The 24,506-nt window shown below is 34.6% G+C and overlaps 1 protein-coding gene across 1 annotated transcript in view; it reads left to right on the top strand.

Annotated features, from left to right (window-relative positions):
• The window catches only part of NAALADL2 (N-acetylated alpha-linked acidic dipeptidase like 2), a 1,292,620-nt gene that overhangs the window by 65,529 nt on the left and 1,202,585 nt on the right, over positions 1–24,506 (top strand). Inside the window, exon 2 of the mRNA XM_032407181.1 lies at positions 20,998–21,060. The gene's annotated coding sequence lies outside the window, so the exon portion shown is untranslated. The remainder of the gene's footprint in view (positions 1–20,997; positions 21,061–24,506) is intronic.

The raw sequence follows: 24,506 nt of genomic DNA, 5'->3' as shown, positions 1-24,506 counted from the left end.
CTTGTTCCAACAAAGTTTTATAGTTGGCAGGGTACAAGTTTTACAAAATTGAAAGTATTATCCCTGTGTATTTCATATTTTGATGTTCTTTGATGTGATACTGAAATTTAAATCTAATTTTTATTGCTAGTGTAAAAAATACAATTGATTTTTGTATATTGAGTTTATCCTGTATATTTGTTAACTCATTTATTAATTCTAATAGTTTTGTGTACATTTCTCAGGATTTTCCACATGAACTTTTTTTTTGGAAAAAAAAGTTTTTCTTCTTTCTTTTCAATTTACATGCCTTTATTTCTTGTTTTTGCTTTACTAGCTCAGATGTTCAGTACAATATTGATGTATACATGGTAAAAGCAGTTATCACTTTTTGTTCTTGATGTTAAAGGGAAAGCATTCAGTGTTTTCAGTATTTCACCCTGTAAGAATGATGTTAGCTGTAGGTTTTTCAGAGATGCCATATTAGTTTGCTTGGGCTGCCATAGACGAATACTACAGACTGGATGGCTTAAACAGCAAAAATGTATTTTCTCATAGTTCTGTAGGATAGGAGTCCAACACCAAGGTGTTGTTAGAGTTGGTTTCTGGTGAGGGCTCTTTTCCTGGCTTGTAGATGGCTGTTTTCTTGCTGTGTCCTCACTTGGCCTCTTCTATGTCCAAGGGGACAGACGGGGTGGGGGGTGGGGTGAGGGGGTGGGGGTGGCAGTAGGAGGAGGGAGTGGGGAGGGAGGGAGAGAGAGAGAGAGAGAGAGAGAGAGAAATTTGTTACTAGTCCTATATAACTATTGGATTAAGACTCCACTCATGACTTCATTTAATCTTAATTATCTCATTAAAGGTCCTGTCTCTGAATACAGTCATATTGGGGGTTGGAGCTTCAACAAATGAATTTTGGGGGAACACAATTCAGACCATAACATAGATCCTGTATCAAATCGAAAGCTATTTCTAATTAGCTTAAAATATTTATCATGAATAGGTGCTGAATTTTGTGAAATGCTTTTTGGCATCATTGAGATATCATATGTTTTTTTCCTTTTTTTTAAAATATGTTAGTATGGAGAAATCACATATTTCATTTTTTGAATGTTAAACCCATCTTTCATCTACTTGGTCACATTTTATATGCCTTTCATATATTGCTCTTTAAGTATTTGTTTATTATATGCATTTATGTCTAATTTATATATTATATTTTAAATATCGGAGAATAAATTTGCTAAAATATTGCTAGGGATTTATTTTCATGTCTGTGATCATAAAAGATACTGATTTGTAGTTTTCTTGTAATGTCTTTGTTTGGTTTTGGATTAAGATAATGTTGGCCTCATCATGTGAATTGGGAGATGTTCCTTCCTCTTCTATTTTATGAAAGAATGAATGTAGAATTGATATTATCTTTTTACTTAAATATTTGATAGAATTCCTAGTGATGCTTCTTGGCCTGAAATTTTCTTTTGGAAAGGTTTTAAAATTTGAATCTAATGTCTTTCTTTGATAAGGGCTATTTGGGTTATCTATTTCATGCTGTGTCATATCTTTCAAGGAATTTGTTTTCATCTAAATTTTTGAATTTTTTGCCATATGATTGTTCATAATTTTATTTCCTTATGGATTTAATTTTTGTATAATCTGAGTAATGTCCTTTCTTTCATTCCTGATATTGGCAATTTGTGTCATTTCTCTCTTTTCCTTGCTCAGTCTGTTTGGAGCTTTATCAATTTTTTTAAAATTTATTTTTATTTATTTATTTGAGAAAGAGAGAGAGAGAATGCAAGTTGGGGGAGGAGTAGAGGGAGAGGGACAAGCCGACTGCACACTGAGTATGGTGCCCCATCTCACCACCCTGAGATCATGACCTGAGCTGAAATCAAGAGTCAGAGCTTACCTGACTGAGCCACCCAGGCACCCCTGGAGTTTTGTCAATTTTATTGATTCTTTCAAATAACTAGCTTTTGGTTTCATTGATTTTCTCTATTCTTTGTATATCTTCTATTTCATAAATAATCTACTTTTACCTTTGTTATTTTCTTCCTTTTGTTTATTTTGTGTTTGATTTCCTTTTTTATTCTTTTTTTAGTTCCTTAAGGTAGAAGCTTAAGGAAAATGATTTAACAAATTTCTTCTTTTCTAATACAAGTATTTGATGCTACAAATTTCCTTCTAAGCACTGTTTTAGTTGCATCTACAAATTATATAGGGTGTTTTCATTTTCTTGCAATTTATATATTTCTTAATCTATTACGATTTTTTCCCTTTTGACCTATGTGTTGTTTAGAAGAGTATTATTATTAGATTAATCCTAGAGTCTAATATTTTGGAGCTTCCTGATACATTTTTGTTACTCATTTCTCATTTAATTCCATTGTGGTATCATACTTTGTATGATTTCAATCTTTTTAACTTATTAAGATTTGTCTTATGACCTAGAATATGGCTCATCATGGTGATTGTTCTACATGCACTTTAAAAAAAATATGAAATGTTCTATAAATGTTAATTAGATCAAGTAAATTGATAGTATCACTCAAGTCTATATACTTACTTTTTTCTATACTTGTTATATCAATTATTGAGAAAGACATGTTGAAATCTCTTCTGTAATTGGTATTTTTGTAGTTCTCTTTAAGTTCCATCAGTTTTTATTTCATGTTTTTAAAGATCTTTTATTAAATGCATAAACCTTTAGGAATGTTGTCTTCTTGTTGCATTGACCCCTTTAACACTATATAATTATTCTTTTCATCCTGATTTTATCCATTGCTTTCAGATCTTCTTTTCTGGTGTTGATGTAGTCATTCTAGCTTTCTTTTGATTTATGTTTGCATGTTATTTCTTTTTCTGTCTTCTAAATTTTAATCAGTGTGCCTTCATACTTACAGTAATTTTTGTTGGTAGGTTGTATATAGTTATTATTCAATCTCTACCTTTTAGATTTTTCAGACCACTTATATTCTAAGTTATTATTCCTATGTTTGGGTTTATTTTATTTATTTTTTAAAGATTTTATTAATTTATTTGAGAGACAGAGAAAGAGAACACAGACAGGGGGAGGAGCAGAGGGGGAGGGAGTAGCAGATTCCTGGCTGGGCAGGGAGCCTGAGGATGTGGGGCCCAATCCCAGGACCCTGGGATCATGACCTGAGCCCTAGGCAGACACAACTGACTGAGCCACCCAGGCACCCCTTCTGTGTTTGGTTTAAATCAACTGTCCTTTTTTTTTTTTTTTAAATCAACCGTCTTGATATTCATTTTCTACTTCTTATCTGTTCTTTGATACTTTTTCCCCTCTTTCCTCCTTTTTTTAGATAAAGCGAATATATTTTATGATTCAATTTTGTGTTCACTGTTTTTCCCATCTGTACCTTTTTGTTTTATTTGTTTAGTGGTTACTCCAAAGTCTGCATTATTTTTACCTTACCAGTTCACTATCAAATATTATGTTGCTTCATGTAAAATGTAAGAACCATGTAAATAAACTTCCATTTCCCCATTCCTTCTTGTTCTCTTGCTTTTATAATGTTATCTCTCCATATGTTATAAACCTTACAATAATGCACTATTATTTTTGCCTTAAATGGTTATATTTTAAAATGATTAAAATAGGAAACATTATATTTACCCCTGTATTTATCATTTTCATAACTCTTCATCTTTTATGTGGATGGAAATTTCCACTTCTATCATTTTACTTCTAACTCAAGAACTTCCTTTTGTGTTTCTTATGTGCTGGCAAAGAATTCTCTCAATTTTATTTGAAAGAGTATTCAGTTTAATTATTGAAAAATATTTTTATTGAGCTTAGATTTCTGAATTGATGGTTTTATTGTGTTGTTGTTTTTTATTTCAGTGCTTTGAATTGTCCACCATTGTGTTCTGCTTCTCAGTTTCTGATGAGAAGTTGGCTGTAATTCTCATCTTTGTTCTTTTGTAATTAAGGATGTCTCCCCCCAACCCCCCATCCCCCCGCCCCCGGCTGCTTTTACTAAGGCAAGACTTTTTGGAGTTTCTGCTGGATGTCCCTCAGTATTCTTTGATGTCTCTCCATTCTGAATGGTGAAAATCTTTCTCCCAAATGCTGTGAGCTCTGAGAATTGTTTATTCTACTGTTTTCAAGTGATTCTTTCCCTGGCCTCAAGTGATTTCTACTCACATAGGGCAGATCAGTAGCCACCTAACTCCTGAAATAAACCTCCATGCAGATTTTTAGAGCTTTCTCTATCTGTGCAGTGTCAGTATCCTTGGTATTCTTTCCCACAAATTCAACTGCCTTGGCCTTCCCAAACTCCAGTCTATTTCCTTAACACAGTGAAACAGCTGCAGTCTATTTGGCCTCTTCCTTCCAAGCTACTTCTTGGAAACTGCCTCCAAGTAAACTGGGGCAATCATAGGACTCATCTTTCTTGTTCTCCTTCTCTTAGAAGTCATAGTTTAGTGTTATTGTTGTTCAATGTCTGAAAACAGTGTTTTCATATATTTATTCTGGTTTTCTTGTTTAAAGTGTAAGTCTGGTTTCTGTTACTTCATCTTTACTGAAGTGGATGCCTAGAATTTCTTTTGAACAAAATGTACAATGCCAAAATATAAGCTTGAATTCCAGTGATATGTTGATGTTCTATATACCTCCATCTGTTTCTGGATTATTCATTCTGTTACAGGTATCTACCTTCAGATTTATTTATTTGTCACCAATGCCTACCAACTTAATTATTTTATCTACTTTTAATGAATCTATATTTCAGTTATCATTAGTTTTAAAATTATGCAATTGGCATGCTTCTAACATTTAATTTCTAATGTTTCTTAGGATATGTCTTTTTTTTTTTTTAATATTGGTAAGATTAGCTGGAGCTCCAAATCATGTCCTGTGGAAGTCCATAATCCCTTGCAGAGGTAGAGTAAAAGCATTGTTTCATATTGTCACTATTCTTTTCTATGAGCTCCTGCTTTTATTGAATAAAATCAGTTTAGAGATCCTCTTGTCATCTTTTGCTTCCTAGTTTACACTCTGCTGTGTTGACCCAGATGTGAGACTCAATTTCATTTACAAAATCCAGTCACAAAAGGCATATGAGATTGCATTTTATTGGATATCTGGGTTTGGAGGGCCGGCATTGTGATGTCATAATACAAACAATTTCACATAAAATATGAGCCATCCCTGTTTTTAAAAGTCTTTCTGTTACCTCAACATCAAAATTTTATTTTACCACAGTTTTCAACCCCATGCCCCGTCTTTGCCTAATTAAGTCTTGCTAATGTCTCCTTTTCTCTAACTTTCTTTTCTCAGCTCTTGTCTCTCTATGCACCCACCTTTAAAATTCTGATGTGTTGCAAAAATGTTAAGCTGTCTTTTTAGCTGTGTTGGAATGTACTATACTAGACCCTTTGGTTGCTTTTATCCAAAGTGAGTCATCAATTATTTATTTCTAAATTCTGGTGCCCACTGTTAAGATAATGAATTTTTCATCTCATTGCATTTATAAAATGATGCTTTATATTTCTATTTTATTTTTTTTAAATTGAAGATGTACATTATTCCTAGGAGATTTGATGGATGTGGTGGCAGTCCAGATGCTCCTGCCTTAATCATAGTCTTGTATAAGTTTCATAAGAAAAGAATTAATCATGTGAAGAGCCACATGAAAAATATCTGCAATATATAGCCAATTGCAACATAAAATTTCCATTCAAAACATCTAGTATGAAATGCATATATTCATTTATGCCCATGGATTTAATTGAGGATTATCTACATTTTTACTTGTTTGATTATTAATAGAATTGTTTAGTTACTAAGTTGTTATTCAGTAATCTTTTTAACGGAAATTACAATGCGTTGTATGCATAAATAGGTTAAATTGTCTATATATTATTCATTGAAACTGCTTCAAACTTGGGCTCTTTTTTCATAAGAGAGATGTTTGCTATCATCTTATTGCTTATTGGTTTTTCAAAATTATATAAATGTCATTTTTTATTTGATCAATGTTATTTTTTATTATCAATTGCTGGACAGAATAAATTACAATTTTATTCAGTAATATCACTATTTTGTGGATTTTTACTCCCCAAAGAATTACTTGTATGTCATCATTTGTAAATTACTGCACTAGGTACCATCAGGCTAGTCAGAAGAAATAGTGGTTTGGTACCTATTTCCAAGAATATTAGTATCTGGTTGAGGTTGTAAAATAGTCACCTGTAAAATTACTTAGAAAGAATGTTTACAAATGAGTTCAAACTTAATACTCTAAATAGATTTCAGAAATGAAGCATTGAAGGAAATGAACAAAATGCCAAGACATTCTACTGAATGGGAGAAGATATTTGCAAATGCCAAATTCAATAAGGGGTTAATATCCAAAATATATAAACAACTTCTATAACTTAACACTAAAAAACCAAAGAACCCAATTAAAAAATGGGCAGAGGACCTGAAAAGACATTTTTCCAAAGAAGAAATAGAGATGACCAACAGACACATGAAAAGATGCTCAACATTGCTAATCATCAAGTAATGCAAATCAAAACCACAATGAGATATGGCTAAAATAAAAAAAGTTTAAAAAACACAAGAAATAATGTGTTGACTAGGATGTGGAGAAGAAGGACTCACGCACTGTTGGTGGGAATGTAAATTGGTACAGCTACTCTGGAAAACAGTATGGTGATTTCTCAAAAAATTAAAAATAGAGGGGCGCCTGGGTGGCTCAGGTGTTGGGTGTCTGCCTTCGGCTTGGGTCGTGATCCCCGGGTCCTGGGATCAAGCCCCGCATTGGGCTCCTTGCTCAGTGCGGGGCCTGCTTCTCCCTCTCCCACTCCCCCTGCTTGTGTTCCCTCTCTCGCTGTGTTTCTCTCTCTGTCAAAAAAAAAAAAAAAAAAAAATTAAAACCAGAAATACCATGTGATCCAATAGTTCCACTACTGGATATTTACCCAAAGAAAACAAAACCACTAATTTAAAAGATACACACACCTGTATGCTTATTGCAGCATTATTTATAACAGCTAAGATATGGAAGCAACCCAACCTTCCCATCAATAGATGAACAGATAAAGAAGATGTACACACACACAACACACATACACGCAGGCACACAAGTATTATGCAGCTATTAAAAAAGGATGAGATTTTTGCCATTTGCAACAACATGGATGGACCTAGAGGGTATTATGCTAAGTAAAATAAGTGAGACTGAGAAGGGCAAATACCATATGATTTTACTCATGTGGACTGTATAAAACAAAACAAATGAATAAACAAAAAAGCAGACCAGACCTATAAATACAGAGAACAAACTGATGTTTGCCGAGGGAAGGGTATAGGGGGATGAACAAAATAGGTGAAGGGGAGGGGGAGATAGAAGCTTCCAGTTATGGCATGAATGAGTCACAGAAATGAAAGACACAGCATAGGGAATCTAGTTAATGTTATTGTAATAGCACTGTGTGGTGACACATGGTAGCTACACTTGTGGTGAGCCTAGCATACTCTTCAGAGAAGTTGAATCACTATGTTGTGCACCTGAAACTTCTGTAATGTTGTGTGTCAACTATACTCAAATAAAAAATTTAACAAAAAAAGGCAGTTTGATCTGAGTACCACTTTTGCTATCAAAATACCATAGAACTTTTATTTTTGATTTCATACTAATCTACAATATTGACAAACGAAAATGTATTTTAGTGATCATGCTTTCTATATTGTCTCCCTTTGTTTTCTCTTGGAGCTTTGTCAATGTTACATTCCAGGAGCAGGTACCTCTAAAATATTGAGGTACTTCCCCCACCCCCATGCTTCTTGTCAGTATTCTGATAGCAATCTTAGTTATAGGCAGTTATTATATTTTATTTTATTTTTATTTTTTTTAGATTTAAAAAATTTTTTTTATTATTTTTCAGAGAGAGACAGCGAGAGAGGGAACACAAGCAGGGGGAGTGGGAGAGGGAGAAGCAGGCTCCTCGCTGAGCAGGGAGCCCGATGCGGGGCTCGATCCCGGGACCCTGGGATCATGACCTGAGCTGAAGGCAGACGCTTAACGACTGAGCCACCCAGGTGCCCCCAGTTATTATATTTTAAAAATAGTGTGTATTCAGACATCAATTATGAATCTATTCGTTTGCTCCACTGCTGCATATATCAAAGGGAATACTACCTACCCTCAGACTCTATTTTTTCTTCCTAGGGAGAAAGGAAATTACTACTTTGACATCAGAACATATTAGCTCATCTTCTGTTTGCAGACACTTCAATCCTACCTGATAATTCTACTTTACTAACCAAGAGTTAGGGCCCATCAGGCCTTTACAGAATGACTGGAACAAACAACTCATTTCTTTTAGTTGCCCTAGGAGAACCACCTCACTCAATATATATTCATTCAGATTAATTTGAAAGGCTTCCCAGGAAACTACTTATTGAACAAAAGTGATTAAAATTGATCTGTGTACTGTTGTCTAATAAAAGTGGTTTATTTTTATATTACCTTTGTTTTAAATCATGGGTATGCATAGTTTGGGAACGACCCCTATGATATACAGTTCTCTTTTTGCTACATTTCTACTAATTTTTCACTTGACGAAAGGAGAAAATTATGAAACGGATGTTTTTTATGCTTAATGAGAATGAAATTCAAACTTAAGTCATTTTTATAAATGTTAAACACCCAAAGAATAGTAATTTCTTTTTGAAATTTGAAAAAAAGTTACAAAATTTGAAAAAAAAAAAGCAAGAAAGGAATGAATTTGAAATCCTAATATTTGACAATGGTATTACAACTTCTAAATTATTCCTTAGGTTTTTTTTTTTAACATATATTTTAAAATATACATATTAGCTAAGAATTGTGAAAAAGCTCCCTTGCTATGGTTACTTTTAAATTAATTTTTAAATGAATATAATTTTCCTATAGTAAAGTGCATATACTTTCAGTGTTGAGTATGACATGAAGTTGTTTTCAACCTGAAGATTGCTTTTTATTTTATTTTCTATATTATTAGAGAAAATGAACAAAATTTCACATTCCAAGTAAGACTTGGATTTTTGTTCTTTTTTGGGGGGGTTCCTATTTACATATCATCTGCTGATTAGTAAATATTACATAAGGGACTGCTCATTTATGCCAGTGAAACATTCTTTTGTCAAAAGAAGCAATATGATTTTTCATCTTTAATTGCAGTACTTCTAAAACAATTATCCTAGCAGTTCCTTTTCATATTCTTGAAATTATGTTTGCTTCCTAAATTTAATTGAAACTAGTGTTGATACATATATTAGGATTTTTTTTCTAGTAAGGTAATATAATATGGCAAGTGTTTCTGCTTTTATGTTGGATAGTCTTTCTTTTTCTCAGTTTTAAAACATTATACCTGAAGAAAATCTAGATGAGCTACTTAGCTGATGAATAGCTGATTTTGCTTTTGATTAGTTTTGAGAAGTTTTAAATTCAAGTTGAAATTTTCAAATTGTTTTTTCTTTCTTGAAGAGAAAACACTTGATTTGGTTATAAGACCAGATTGGCACAAAGTGGTATGTGGCACCAAGCTAAAATAAATGCTTTTTGATTATTCTTTAATTGATGGTCCAGTGGATTATTACTCCATTATCTTGCTCACATCCTTGTACATGTTTCTTTTTAGAACTTTCCAGTATGTTTCTGTCACTCACTGATTTCCTCCTGAAACCAGAATATCATTTAAAAAGTAACTAAACTGAGATGCCTGTAGAAGCTATGTAGGTAAAATAGATGAATGAAGTGTAAAGGTGATCTCTGGTAACTAACACAGAGCCTTCATGCTGGTGAGTAAGTGGGGAGTTGTGGGGAATCTATAGAAAACTGGAGAATAGATGTTCTATTTAGGGGAAGTAGTCATTAACCAGCTTCCACCAGGGTTTACTATGTGGGTATGATGGCCCATAGCTCTCAAATCTTCCAGTTATATAGAGAAGCTAAAAATCTCTCTCTTTCTCCTTCTGTGTGTGTGTGTTTGTGTGTGTGTGTGTGTGTGAGAGAGAGAGATTTCCTGATTTTTAAAATTTGGCATATCATTTTTAAAAAAACACTCTGGTTGAATGCTGTTTGGCACATCAGCTACCCTGTGAACAAATTGCTTTTGAATCTCTCATTTAAAGTTTTGTCTTTAAAAACAAGACTTTCCATCTAGTAATGGTTTAGGCTTAGTTTTTTTTATGCAAAGTGATTTTTAAAAACATTTTTGATTACCAACTCTTCAAACCAGGCCCAAGGTTGACAGGTTGGATGGCGGGCCGGTTAGAGACCATCTCCCTCTCTTCCTTCAACATCTCCAAGTCCATTTCCTTTTTTTGTGCCTCTACCTGATGTATTGTGCTATCCTTATGCCTCAAAACTAGTTAATTAACATGTCTAGATAATTCTATCTTCCTAATATCTTTCATATCTGTTTGCTCTGATATCCATTTCCAGAGTTGACATCCATCTCTTCATCTATCTCAGCTACTTTTGTTGAGTCCACCATCCTATTTCATCTGTTTAATGCCACTGTTTCCTAACTGGTCTCTTTGCTTGTAGTCTTTCCAGATCCATTCTTCACAGTTGAGACAGAGAAATGGCCTAACTATAAAGTAAATCACAGTCCTACTTAAGATTGTTCAGGTATTCTCCATTGACCTCTGAATAAATTTAATCACCTTAACATGACCTGCAGGTTATGTTTCTTATTATTGTAGTCATCATAATGGTATGAGTCTGTAACATTATTTTGCTTTTCCCTCTTTTCAAAGTTAGTTTGGGGACAGAGTAGAAAAAGAATATGTACTTTGTTCTCTCTGTATTGAGGTATAATTGGTACAACATTATATTAGTTTCAGATGTACAAGGTAATGATTTGACATTTGTATATATTGCAAAATGATCACCACAGTAAATCCAGTTAACATCTGTCACCATACATAGTTACAAAGTTCTTTATTCTTGTTATAAGAACTTTCATGATCCACTCTCCTAGCTACTTCCAAGTATGCAATACAGTATTATTCACTATAGTCACAGTGCTGTACATTACATCCCTATGACTTATTTCATAGGTGGAAGTTTGTACCTTTTAACCCCCTTCACCCATTTTGTCTACTCCTTACCTTATGCAACCACTGATCTATTCTCCATATTTGTAAGCTTTTTTTTTTTTTTTTTTTTAAGATTCCACATGTAAGTGAGATCATATGGCATTGATCTTTTTCTGTCTGACTTAATTCAATTGGCATAATGCCCTGAAGGTCAATACATGTTGTTGCAAATGGCAAGATTTCATTCTTTTTTATGGCTAAAAAATATTCCATTATATATATATATATATATATATATGTATATGTATATATATATACACATACATACATACACACACATATATGTATACACACACACCACATTTTCTTTACCCATTCATCATCTATGTATGGACATTTCGGTTGTTTCCTGGTCTTGGATATTATAAATAATGCCACAGTGAGCATGGGGGTGCATATATCTTTTCAAATTAGTGTTTTCGTTTTCTTTGGATAAAATGCCGATTGTATTATAGTCCCACTTTTAATGTTTTGAGGAACTTCCGTACTGCTTTCCACAGTGGCTGCACCAATTTTCCTTCTCACCAGCGGTGCACAAGAGTTCCCTTTTCTCTAAGGCTCACCAACACTTATTTATTGTCTTTTAGATAATAGCCACTTTAACAAGATTGGTGTGATAATCTCATTGTGTTTTGATTTGCATTTCTTGATGATTAGTGATGTTGAACATCTTGTCATGTGCTTGTTGGCCATGGCCATATGCACATATTCTTTGGAAAAGTGTCTATTCGGACATTCTGTTAAGAGAAAATGACAAAAAGACTTTGTTTCTATGAATATGATTGGTCTCTTTATTCCTTTTTTTTTGTTCATATGCATGTCTTTCTATTTTTTCCTCTCTTTCGAATTAACAAAAGCTCTTTGAAATATGATCTCCTTCTTTATGATTGTGCCCAATGTTACATAGTTAATATCATGTTAAAAAATTTAGTGGCATATGATTTAGCTACAGTAAAATACGTTTGTCACCATCTCCTTATTTAATCACAAATATATCAGATGGCATTCAGTAATACAATTCTTTTCTATCTTTGGTGCACACATAGACAGTAATAAATGATAATATTTCTATGGCACATTGGGGAAAATGGAAGAAGGAAGTTGCTTTAAACTGGAAGTAAGCAGATGGGGGGTGAGAAGGGGTGTTCACACTGTCTGGCCCTGTAAGACTGAAGGAATTATGGGAGCATACTGTAGTCACAGACAAGGTAGGAAGCTCTGTGAATTGAATTAACTTAATAGTTGTATATGTAATATGTTCAGATGAAAGTGAAAAATTCAGTCAGTCTTCTAGAGAGTATGTTTTTATGACTAATCACAACTGGGTTTTTTTTTTTTTTTCCGCATGTGATTTCTAGCACATAGGAGGTAATCAGTAAATTTTGAGAAACTCAAAGTTATATAGACAAGCCATTTAAATGTTTGGATACATTTTTAGCTTTTTATCCAGATGTCTGGTGTCTTTTAACATAGCTACCGTTTGCCATTGCTGTAATTAAAAATAAACAAAACCCTGACTAATAATAGCAGCTATCATTTTGTGGGCACCTACTGCGTATCAAGCCCTTAGGAGCTTATTTAATCTTCATAACATCCCTGAAAAACAATTCTGATTGTTATCCTTATTTTATATAGGAGTCTGAGTTTCATAAATTATAAGTAGTCAAAAAAATGACCTAGTAAGTAGTATGGAATTAGGATTTTTTTTTTTTTTTTTTACAGAGAGAGACACAGCGAGAGAGGGAACACAAGCAGGGGGAGTGGGAGAGGGAGAAGCAGGCTTCCCGCGGAGCGGGGAGCCCGATGCGGGGCTCGATCCCAGGACCCTGGGATCATGACCTGAGCCGAAGGCAGATGCTTAACGACTGAGCCACCCAGGCGCCCCATGGAATTAGGATTTAAACAGGCTGATTCCAAAGCCTGAAATAAATGTGTTTGCCATGTCTACAAGGAGGATTATTGACCTGTAGCATTTGTTGGATAAACGATTTTGGTTCCCCAGTTATAAGCTTTCAGGAAGTTCCTTCATCTACCACTTCTGGCTTGTACTTCTCTATGTGTACCTCTAGTTCTTGTTTCATCATCTTTCCCAGTGGTGACATTTTCTAGAGTGTAGAGCACACAGGCTGTGCATTAGCATTCCTGTGGACACTGAATCCTGGCCTTGACCTCATTAGCATTTGGAGGCTACAGCACTTGCTTTCAAATCCTAGCTTTGCTACATAGTAGCCCTGTGACTTTGGACAAGCTGTATAACCTCTCTGTGGTAGTTTTCTCTTTATTGTATAATGAGAATGATAATACTATCTGCATTATGTGGGATTGATTTGACTATTAAATGATTTAATAAGTGTATAGTACTTGAAATATTGCCTGGCCTATAATAATTAATCAATATTCATTATTTATTATTGTTATTTGTGAAAACTGGATCATGATCACTTTTTATAGCTTTTCTTTTTTTTTTTTTAGAAGATTTTATTTATTTATTTGACAGAGAGAGAGAGAGAGGGAACACAAGCAGGGGGAACAGCAGAGGGAGAGGGAGAAGCAGGCTTCCCGCAGAGCAAGGAGCCCAATGCGGGGCTCGATCCCAGGACCCCGGGATCATGACGCGAGCCGAAGGCAGACGCTTAACCGACTGAGCCACCCAGGCGCCCCTATAGCTTTTCTATAGGAAACAATAGAGAAGAAGTAAGTCTTAGTAACTAAGGCTGAATTTCTATTTTTATTTTTTTTTTAAAGATTTTATTTATTTATTTGACAGAGATCACAAGTAGGCAGGCAGGCAGAGGGAGAGGGAGAAGCAGGCTCCCTGCTGAGCATAGAGCCCGATGCATGCGGGGCTCGATCCCAGGGTGCTGGGATCATGACCTGAGGTGAAGGCAGACCCTTAAGCGACTGAGCCACCGAGGCGCCCCATTAGTAGGCTGAATTTTTAAATAGCTAGCTAGTGTATACTAGTTGTATTTTATAACATTGACTTTTTTTTTTTTAAGATTTTATTTATTTATTTGACAGAGAGATAGCACAAGTAGGTGAGCGGCAGGCAGAGGGAGAGGGAGAAGGAGGCTCTCCGCTGAGCAGGGAGCCGGGCGCGGGGCTAGATCCCAGGACCCTGAGTTCATGACCTGAGCCGAAGGCAGCCACTTAACCGACTGAGCCACCCAGGCGCCCCATAACATTGACATTTTTATTAGTGGCTTATCACTGGAAGAATTGAGAACCATAGTACAATTACTAACATTTTCTGTTCAGAAGTTTGAATGTGTTGTGATCTATTACATGATGGAAGGTGGATTGAAAGGAAGAAGTTGTCATGATGCTTAAGGATACTTGTGCTTGGGGCGCCTGGGTGGCTCAGTCATTAAGCATCTGCCTTCGGCTCAGGTCATGATCCCGGGGTCCTGGGATCGAGCCCTGCATCGGGCTCCCTGCTCAGCAGGAGGCCTGCTTCTCCCTCTCCCACTCCCCCTGCTTGTGTTCCCTCTCTCGCTGTGTCTCTGTCAAAGAAATAAAATCTTTAAAAAAAAAAAAAAAGGATACTTGTACTTAATAATATTTTTGTTCTGTTCTACTTTCTGATGTAGCAAAATATCTGGATTTCTAGGAAAGAGGTAGAAAATTGGAGCACATGTGAGTGATACAAAAATGTCTTTTATTTTTATTTTTTAAATATAAGTAAGCTTTTAATTGTCAAAATTTGAAGTGTAGACTTGTCCAAGTTATTTCAATTGCCAAGGAAATTCAACGACAGGAAGAGTTTTATCTATTGGTGGGTTCTAAGGAATCTGTCCTGCTGGTGGGAGGAGTTTGCATGGATAATATAAAATAGCCAATAAAAACATCCATTAGATTTTTAAAAAAATTATATTTAAATATAGGTGTTTTTGATGCTCTGGAATTTCAGGGTGTATCTGCAAAAATTCTACCTGACCTCAGTTCTTTTCTTGCTTTCTATTTCATATTGAAAATGAGATCCATCACTTCTTAAAATGATGAACTCATTGGGGATTGTCGAGTTATGTTCCCCAGGCCACATCTGGCCCTCCAGCAGTTTTCATAAAGTTTTATTGGAACACACACAGCCATGCTCTTACGTACTGTCAATGGCTGTTTCACGTTGCAGCAGCAAAGCTGAATAGTTGCAACAGAGAAGGCCAGCAAAGCCAAAAATATTTACTATCTGAACATTTGCAAAAAAACGTTTGCCAATCTGTAAAGTAGATGGATCTAAAAACACACATGAGAGCTTACTTCAACTTGATGTTTCATACTTTCTCTGTAGGGAAGATTACCTGTCCTCATATTACCATGAACTAAAAGCATCAATCATATTGACTAAAAATAGCTATTGTTTTGTGTGTTAGTCTTTTCCTTTCATTTATATTTTAAACTCCTTTAGCATGCTTAGCATTGTAGGAATATCTTTATAGAAGATATAAAATATTACAAACGTAGGAAATAGGAAATGTGGCTATTAAAATATTGAATGGGACAATTGATTCATCTCTTGTATGATCACATTATTTTGTGAAACTATTAACTGATTTGTTGAAGCAATTTACTGAGGTTAAGCACATTGACTTAGATAATTCTTGTGACTTGAAAAGAAATAAATTTATGAAAAGAATAAAATTATGGGTATTAAAAAGCAATGAAACAAATAAACAAGCTATCATGAACGTCATCTAGTTAGTTCCCAATAGCACCATTAAAAATAAACCTATTGATGTTTGTGCTTATTTGGCCTTATATTTGTATGGAGGGTTGTTTTTTCTTCAGAATTGTTCACCAGTTTTCATTACATTTTCTTTCACTTTTGCTCATTTAGTTCTAGCGGTTTTAGTCATGATTTCTGTGACTCTTTGCATAGTTTTTGGATTCTTTTAGTTCTGTCTTAGTTTGGAGACCAGATGTGAGATCAGCACTCAAATAGGGCTCTCATCAGTGCAAAAGTGATAGTGGGATTACCCTCTAACCCATGCAATCTTGTGAAAAGGCATTGTGCATCATCATTATAATCAGCAAATAAAATCCTTATGAAGGCCACCTCCCTAAAGTCTCCTTTCTCTTTTTAAACGTAAATTTGAATAAACACTGGGAGTGGAATTTACTAGAAGCAGAATCCAATGAGAGTCCTCTTTAAGGATTTCAGAACTTGCAGGTAAGTATAGTTTATCTGCTCTCGGGAGATGGTGCTGATTATTTAAAAATCAGAGATAAAGAAGAAGTAGCCCCAAAGCAAGATGATTTATTTGCTTTTTGGTAAACTTGATTCTGTTTTGTAACGTTTGAAACATGGATTTTATGAGTGATAGTATTAAAATTTATACTCCCTCTAGAGTGTGTTATTAATCATTATTGCTCTGCTGGGCCTCAGGATTACCTGTCTGCATTGTAATGCAGCTTTCCTTAATATTTACAATTGAAATACCAATGGTTCTTAAGACATCTCATATATTTCTATGAATGAAATGGGATTCACAAGATATAAGGGCTTGCCTCCAGCAATAAACTACAAAATATTAAATTCCTCTTACAAATTTGTAGAACCTTTTAAACCAATGCTAATTTTATACTTCTGAAATGAAATATCTGATTCTATTGGTTGTCCTTTAGTGGTCCAAAAAGTAAATGAAATTATTATCTAAGGATAGTTATAATAGAAATAAAAACACTAAACAATATGTACTTGCTATTCTAGGGCCTCTGCTAAGCAGTAAGTTATGTGGAGATACAGGGATGACCTCAAATCAAACTTGCCCATGAGACTTTCAGTTCTTCGAAGTTCTTAGCACTATTGAGAGGTCAGTCTTACTAATATTTCCTGTAGGAAAGGACAGTTGGGTATAGAGCTTGCCTAAATTTGGGAGTAGTAGGCAATAATACCTTTTTTGGAGGAGCTTTCCCACTTGAATCAAATTCAATCATTTATTGAGTTCTATTATGATTCAAAGAGTACAAGATAGCATTGTTCTTAGGAGCTCATAGAATAGTGAGGGAGACAAACGTATACACTAAGATTTCTCAGACTATACTGAGGGAAAATTGGCTTGAACACATTTCACACTTTAATCTATTCTGGGGGAGGGAATGTTCTCAGAATTTCTGCCCTTCTTTTTTTTTTTTTCCAGTACTCTTTTCCTTCTTCATTGAACCCACTTAGTTTCATCCTTTCTACACTTAATTGGTCCTGCACCAAACTATATCCCCTATTGACTTTTGCAAGAAATTCATCACATTATACATGCCATGACAATTATAAATTTATAAATTAATTGAAGATTTGATGGGTTATGTGGGAAGAGATCATGTCTTGGAGACTTCCATCATCTACACGTCCTGTTTCCTGCTGTCTCATCATTTCTGACAGCTCCCAAAAGCTCAAACTCCTGATACATTGTTTTATTCTCTATCTAGCAGAGCCCATCCATCTACCAAGGATAGTCTGGTTTCCCCCTTTCTGACAAGATTGCTGGTGATTTTTTTTATATTGTTGAATAAATAATACAGAAATTGCCGATGGGATGGAGAGAGGGAGAAGCAACACAAAGGACTTAAAGTTTTGGAAGCATCCAGATTTAAAATGTCAAATTGGAGCATAGTGATTACAGTATATGTCACTTTGAAACTTCATATTAGATCTTGGAACACATCCCTTTTAATCTCATTCCAACTGTGTGGTTGACTGTAAAGCATCATACCAAAGTATCCCTAGTATTTTCTGGGTTGGAAATTACTACTTTAGAAAAAGAGGGGACGTTTTGGAACCAAAATTATGATCTGGACATTTAATAATAAGACGTACTACATTCAAGAAATGAAAACTAAAAAAAGTGAAAGCTACATATAGAATCAATTAAAAGCAAAAACAGAGTTATTAGGAAATCATGTGATTGTTGTGGTTGGATATTAAAAAACATTTTTTCTCCACTTTAAGCACCATATGGTTGGCAACAATTTAAAAAAGCAAACACATGCACGTATTTATATACATGTGCTGCAGAAAAATATATTTTAATTTTGTACATTATGTTTGTGTATAAAAAACTAGAACAAATTAGTACTATTGAAAAAAAATATTTGACAGGATCTGCTATTAATTTTCTTATATCACATATTACACAGTGTTTCTTAGTAAAAATAAGTGTTATAAAGCCATTTAAATAAAACTAAGAATTGTCTAGTTTGTAAGAAAAATTGGGACATTTTTCACCAGTTGGTTTAGTTCATAAAATGTTTCAAAATATAAGCAATGAAAGAAATTTTTTGACCTAAACTTAGGCTTGGGATATACCTACCTCTTTTTGTTTGTTTAATATTGTTTGGGATGCTATGTAAGTACACAATGCTTTGATGCTGCTTGAATTTATTTCACATAACAGGTCCAGAAGTGGGACAAATTAATGCTGCAGCTGAATGACATTATCCCAGACTCTGTTTCTTTCTATCCTTCTGCTCTGCCATCCTCAAGATGGTAGCTTTGTTCTCAGACTAACTTCCTTCATGCCCACAAGATGACTACATCAATTCTAGGCATCATATCCATATATAACAGCAGGGAAAAAAGCATTTTGTTAGAAGAGTGGGAACTTTGCTAGGAGCCCCAGAACACCTTTCCCTTCATCTTTGGCTAGATATGGATAACATATATATCCGTAAATCAATCCCTGGCAAAGCAGTTGGGACCACTGTGATTTACTGAGCCTAAATCAAGATTGTCCTGAATCTGGGCATAAGCATCTTCTTCAGAATTTCTTAGGAAAAAGACACCTAAGGTGAATCAGAGGCTTTGCCTAGCAAAAAAGAGGAAAAATGGATTAAAGGCAACAGTCTATTGGAGAAACATAGTATCCAGCTCTAGGCCAGTGGTTCTAAACCCTGGGTGCACATTAGAATTACCTAGGAAGCTTCTAAAAAATATTTTGAATTAATTGGTCTGGGTGTGCATAGATACTAGCATTAAAAAAAAAAATGCCCCTAGTGATTTTAATGTATAGCTAAGTTTGGGAACCAGTGCTGTAGGCAAACTGAAGATAGAGTAAGGAGACAAAAACTTTCATGAGTCTGTACACATTTATCTGCTCAAGCAGCTTTTCAGCTTTATTGAACATTATCTCAAAATTAAATGTTGTCCAGCTGGGTAAAATTATCAACCCGAAATCTTAGATCACAGTTAACTTGCCAACCTTAAATGGTGCTCCCTGCCAGATTCACTGGCCATATTCCAAGAATGTATACTATTTGGATACTTAAAGTACCCAGACAGCTTTCATAGCCAAGCTAAGTTGGAGTTTTATTTAAAGGTAGGAATGTCAGTCCCATTTTTGTGATGAGAGAACTGAGTTGCAAAGAGGCTATTAGTAGAAGAGGTAGAAGTAAAGTTCTTATAATATAGTATCCTGACAGCCAGGGTTCCCTCCTACTTAGTGTTGCTACTTATGTTCTTGTATTTGAAAAAGGTATCATTTGTTTTGATCACAGTAAAGCTTCATAATTATAATAGGTATACCATTTATTGACAACTTACTATGTACGAGCCAGGAACTGTGCTAGGTGCTTTATCCCTTCCTGGAACATTTGTTTAATCATAGCAACAATCACATGCAGTAAATATTATTAACACTACTTTAAGGATAAGGAAATTGGAAATGAGAGCTTGTTACTTCTTCAGTGTCTCTTAATTAGTTCACTTCTCTGGAATCTAGAATTTGAATCCATGATGACATGGGTTGCATTGGCATATAAAATGCCAAAATGCATGTTCTTTTCATTTTGCTATTCACAGAGATTTGATTTTGTACAGCTTCCCAGTTCAGTAAATACCTATTGGTTGACTAGTAGGTAGTAGACGCTGGGTAGCCCTGGATTGAATTGCATTTTCCCTGCACGTTATAATTTACATTTTTTTTAGAAGTAAGTTTTTTTCCAGTTGCTTTGCAACTATGCTAAGTACTGAGCATAGGATCAAAGAACAGTTGAATGGGTAAATGAAATGGAATCTTTAGACTGCTTAGTTTAGAGTTGCTCAAATTATAAGGACTAGTGAAACTACTTTGCTGATAATTTCCTTTCCCTTAGGAACTTAAAATATTAAAATGAAAGACTTTTAAGATGTAGCTTAAATTGTACTCCCTAATATTTTCAAACAAATACTGAGTTATTGGAGAGTGTGCTTTGAGTTGTTCAGTCATACTCCATATTGCCATTTTTATTTTTATTTATTTTTAAAGATTTTATTTATTTATTTGAGAGAGAGAGACACAGCAAGAGAGGGAACACAAGGAGGGGGAGTGGGAGAGGGAGAAGCAGGCCTCCCGCTGAGCAGGGAGCCCGATGTGGGACTCAGTCCCAGGACCCCGGGATCATGACCTGAGCCGAAGGCCGACGCTTAACGACTGAGCCACCCAGGCGCCCCTCCATATTGCCATTTTTAATAAAAACTGTACTCTTTTAATAAAAAGACATAATTGGTCTGTATGGCTGACATTTATTTAGATGCTTGCTTTATAATTTTTTTTTTTCTAATTGAAAGATAAGAGGAAAATAAACTTGGCAATGGCTATTAGGGACTGGATGGTTTAGTTTTTCAGAGAGAGAACATTTTCCAGATTACTGAATTATGATACTGAAAATGAAGGGAAAGCTCCTTGTTGGCGGATAGTGTTAGAGTAGCCCTAATGCAGAATCTCATTAAAGCAACTGTCAGGATTCCTCTATTTTACCATCGCCTCCCCTATTCTGTAAGAAGCAACTGTCGTTTTGAGTGAGTCTACTGCCAAAGAGACATTTACAGATAAATGAAAAATGTCACAACTGATTTCACTCCTTCCAGAATACTGTGTGTCAGCTTTGTCACAAACTGTCTTTGTTATTCTCTGTTTTAGATCTCCCAGCTGGACATTGGAGATAACTTTTGATGGTTTAGGGCCTCTCTCATTTGACCCCAGGTAAGCCCTCTATTGGTGACCTTTTCCAAATACTTGTAAAACTGTTTGAACAGTTAGAGAATATAAAAACCTTTCCCCCTCTTTCTCTCTGTAACTGCTGTTTTTGTCAAAAAGTATTCAGATGTCAATATCATTTACTTACACTTTTGAACACTGCAGAGAATTATTCCATGCATTACAAAGCACTGTAAAATTATGCAATTATATTTTACATTCTTTTTTCCAATACAATGGTTTGTAGTTAGCATGCTTAATCTAATAATAATGCTAATAACCAGATTACTTGTAAAGAAGATATATGGCTATGCATTTCCCATATTTTGAAATAGATGTCTACATTTTTATCACTTATTTTTATATTTTCTTGGATACATAAGTCCTCCATATAATTTTTATATAACATCATTGATCCACATTCATTATTGCCATCCCCATGAGGTAGTCCACTGCACTACCATCAATTCTGAGCCACATACTCTGCTAAGCAATTATATGAATTATCTTATATAAATGTATCACAGTGGTACTTGAATCCTAAGTTAATATGGATTTGGAAAAAAACAACTAATTAGAAATTGCTAGCAGCATTTTTTATTATGGCTATTAAATTAAAGGAAAGTAAATCTTCATATAATTATAATTTAAGAGATTTTAATCAGTATAATTAGTTACAGATTGTGCCATCATTTGAGATTATTTAGCTTTCTACTTGAAAGATCATGGAATGGACCAGTTAGCAATATTCTATTTCTCTTGGAAAATAGAAGTTGAAGTAATCATTCATTCATTCAACAAATATTTGTTGAACACCTATTATGTGCCATTTACTTTGAAGACATGATGGTGAAAATATGTATCTAATTCTCAAGACCTTACAATGTAGTGGATGTCAAAAAATAGGCAAGTACAATGTAGTGTGATAAATGAAAACAGTAGGGAAAAGCATGAGGTACAGTAGCAGAAATGAAGTGAGCATCTAAGCCCGACTAGGGATGGATGCTCAGGGAGTGATGTGGCAGTAGAAGGTGAAGGGGTATTAAATTTTAGTTGCAGAGTAGTTTGTGATGTCTGAAGTATAGTGTTTAAGATAGGGCGATATGTCTAAAGAATTAAGGAAGAGGCAGATCATGAATGTCCTCAATGAGCCATACTTTGGAATTTAGATATAGTTGCGAATAGTGGCAGTTAGACTAGAAAGACTTCATCGGATATTAGACATTCTCTTCAAATTAGGGTGGTCAAATTCTCACAGCACTAGTTTACTATATATAAGAAAGGAGGGCAGGCCGTTCTTCCTCCTTCATACCTATATAAATAAAATATATTTCCTAGATTATAAGGTCTTTATGAGCAAGAACCTGGATTAATTCACCTTGTTTTCTCAGTATCTATTGTAGTACTTTGCACATAGCAGGCTCTCAATATTTATGGTGTAGGATAACAGAATTGAATGTAAAACTCTGGAAAATGGATAGGTTGACCTACCTACCAGAGGCTCCCTGCAAAGACTGCTTATGATCATATCCTCTTCTTTCCCTGATCAGTTGTCATAAATGGCAAAATTCTTTTCCGCATCTCCTCCTTACTTTTAGATTTATAGTAAGAGGCACCATCAAAGTAAATCAATATGAAAAGCAATTTTTAAACAACATGTCAATTTGTAAGTAAAAAATATGTCAATAAATTCTCTTTAAAAAAGGTTTGGAGGAAACTAAGAATACATGAAGAAAATGATTTTTAGCAAAAGAAATACAATATATCCAGTTTTTATTTATTAACTTTTTAACTCTAGAAAATACATTGTCAAAATAAATACATTATAAAAGCTTTCTTTTGTAATGAGATGAAATGGTAACTCTAGTTATATGAATCATATATTATAAGGTAATGTAAATTATAAGGTAAGGTAAATTATCAAGAAGATAAATTTCACTTGTTATGTAAGCAAAAATAATTTAATGAGGAGCCTTTAAAAATTATGGTGATTGGGGTGATTCCACCTGGCTGGCCTGGTGGAAAGAGCATGTGACTCTTGATCTCAGGGTCAAGTGTTTGAGCCCCACATTGGGTATAGAGATTACTTAAATAAATAAATAATTTTAAAAATTACGGCAATTAACAAATCACAAAATTACTTTAATAGTATGCAGTTGACCTAGGGAGTCAAACCCCAAACGGTTGAAAATATGTGTATAACTTTCAACTCTCCCAAAACTTAACTACTAATAACCTACTGTTGAAGCCTTACCAATAATGTAAACAGTCTGTTACCATACATTTTGTATGTTATATGTATTATTTACTGTATTCTTAGAATAAAATAAGCTATAGAAAAGAAAGGGTTATTAAAATTATAAGGAAGAGAAAATACATTTATAATACTGCATATAAGTGGGCCTGTACAGTTTAAACCCATGTTGTTCAAGGGTCAACTGTATATTATTGTATAGTGTGGACATTTTGGGTTCAGTTATAAAAATAGATTCTATATTTCTTACTACTGTAATATTCTGTATTCTAGAGACTTTTCTTTGACCAGCTTTTCTGGCATTACTCCTTTAAGTGTGCTGTCTTATGATCATTTTTCTGCTGGATTGTCCTTGGAACCAGTGGAGCATTTCTGAGAATTTTTTTCTGTGTGACCACATGTAATTCTGGAAGGACTATGAATACTCAGCCAAAGCTGCACAGAGTAGGATATCAGCTTTCATGTCTTTTTGGTGTCCTAAGGATAAGGAGATACAAACTGGTAGTTTCAATAAACCCAATAATTTTGGCAGGACGTTTACATTATTTTTTTTTTCAAAATGAAAAAAACTTTTAAAAATATAAAACCTAATTATATAGAATATTTAAGGAAAAAAGAAAATATAAACAAGGATACCAGGTTGCGTTTAGAAACTGTCAGCCTTAATATAACCTGTTGTCCATCTGGTAAAGGCAGTATTTTACAAAATGAAGAAGAGGCAGTTCTCAAAGAAATGCTGCTTAGTGTTATGGAATAGTGGACATTTTTCTGGCTTGCTGTCAGTCAAAATACAGGTTAAAAATCGCCAAATTAAAGCAAATAAAATGAAGAATAGAATTGAGAGTAGAAAAGTAAATGAGTAGAAAAGAAGCAGGAATGAGAGCTCTAAAACTGGGAATGTTGTGAAGGCGATCATGATATGCCGTCCCTAAATTTGCTTCTTTGGTATAAGAATTACTTTGAGCTGAAGGTATTTGAGTTCCTGAAATCCCTTATCTGCCTAAACGCAGAGCCTTCCAAAAGAACTCAGAAGTCATTGAATCCCTTTCTGCAAAGCAACTCTAAGGTCACCACACCCAGACAGACATTACCACAATACTGTCATATCCTCCATCTATATTTTCCTAAAGGTCCTTTTATTTTTCCAAAAAGTGATTTGCTTTTCCATAGGTGCCCTTTCTCCCCCTCCCTTTCCCTT

This window comes from Phoca vitulina, unplaced genomic scaffold, assembly GCF_004348235.1.
Source record: "Phoca vitulina isolate PV1807 unplaced genomic scaffold, GSC_HSeal_1.0 scaffold8, whole genome shotgun sequence".
Classification (NCBI taxonomy): domain Eukaryota; kingdom Metazoa; phylum Chordata; class Mammalia; order Carnivora; family Phocidae; genus Phoca; species Phoca vitulina.
The sequence above is the reverse complement of the archived record's forward strand: the minus strand, read 5'-3'. Positions and strand labels throughout refer to the sequence as shown.